This window comes from Belonocnema kinseyi, chromosome 6, assembly GCF_010883055.1.
Source record: "Belonocnema kinseyi isolate 2016_QV_RU_SX_M_011 chromosome 6, B_treatae_v1, whole genome shotgun sequence".
In the NCBI taxonomy this organism is placed as follows: Eukaryota; Metazoa; Arthropoda; class Insecta; order Hymenoptera; family Cynipidae; genus Belonocnema; species Belonocnema kinseyi.
This window is the reverse complement of record NC_046662.1, coordinates 115,908,871-115,910,268: the sequence shown is the minus strand read 5'-3', so window position 1 is coordinate 115,910,268 and position 1,398 is coordinate 115,908,871. Positions and strand designations below refer to the sequence as shown.

The window sequence follows — 1,398 nt, the reverse complement described above, 5'->3', positions numbered from 1 at the left end:
TTTCGAGATCCACACCCTCTTCGTCGAAGAGATCCATTCTTAAACACTTGTCCATAAATAATATAAATAACCATGAAGACATAACGCATCCTTGTCTAACTCATCGAATAATATCGAAACAGTCACTCAGTTTCCCATTCACTCTTACACTCGCTTTGCTACCTGTATATATTGTTTTTATAGCGTGTAGGATCTATCCATTGACTCCATACTCTTTCAGAACTTCCCAAAGCTTACTTTACCTTGTCAAAAGCTTTTTCTAGGTCAACAAATGCACAGAAAACTTTTTTTCCTACTCTCAAACTTTTTTCTGTTATTTGCCTTAAGCTAAATATTTGATCCGTGCATGACATTCTTGGCATAAACCCACTTTGGACTTCCCAAATCTTTGTTTCTGTTATTTTCATTACCCTACGAATAAGTATTTTTGAATATATTTTACTTGCGGTGCTTAATAAGCTAATCCCTCTGTAATTATTGCACTCGCTTTTATCTCCCTTTTTCTTGTATATTGGTACGATAATCGCTTCTTTCCAATCGTCTGGGACGTCTCCCATCTCGAAACATAAATTTATCAATTCGCAATTTCTATGTGGTATGTACTCGCCACCGTTTTTAAGCATTACAGCGTTAATACCGTCTACCCCGGCAGCCTTACCGTTTTTCAAGTTCTTAATTATATCCCTAACCTCAGTGACAGACTTTTTCAATTGAGTTTTCCAACGCATGTTGTTCAATATCGCAGTTGTGGTGTCCTATAGCTTCATCTCCGAATTGTCTCCTAAAATAATCTCTGAAAGCCTCTAGTATTCCATCTGCATCATATACCATTTCCCCCCTACTATTTCTCATGTTGACAATTTCTATAAATTTGTTTCCTTTCATTTTTTTATAAAGTAGTTTTCTGCTTCCTTCAAAGTCGTTTTGTATTTTTATCTCTTCATCTGCTCTAATTGTATCTTTACTTTCTTTAACTAATCGTTTAAGTATCCTGTTTTCGCGTCTATAATCATTTCTACGTCTACTTATTTCCTCATTGCTGACATGCGATGTTCAAAGTTCTCTGGTACGCTTCTCTTTTTGCTTTTTGGGCAGCCTGAATTTCATCATTCCACCACGCATCACCAGACATTCTTCCTACAACTGTGGTGCCACACACTTCGATCGTGCATCTAACAAGGATATCCCGTAACATTGTCCAGGCGACCTCTAAATCTTTGTTTTTTATACGGTCCTCCCATGTTGCCCTATCTATGCTTTCGATTATCTTATTTTGGAAGTATATTCGCACATCCAGTTTCTGTAGGTTCTCAATTTTGATTCGCGTTTGTTTTACTTTCTTGGGTCTCTTTTTTCTCCAACCCCGACCTAAGTTAATTTTTGAGATCAGAAGGTAAT

The 1,398-nt window shown here is 36.9% G+C and overlaps 1 protein-coding gene across 6 annotated transcripts in view; it reads right to left on the bottom strand.

Moving 5' to 3' along the window:
* The window catches only part of LOC117174797 (translation machinery-associated protein 7 homolog), a 101,471-nt gene that overhangs the window by 96,999 nt on the left and 3,074 nt on the right, over positions 1-1,398 (bottom strand). The window lies entirely within an intron of this gene.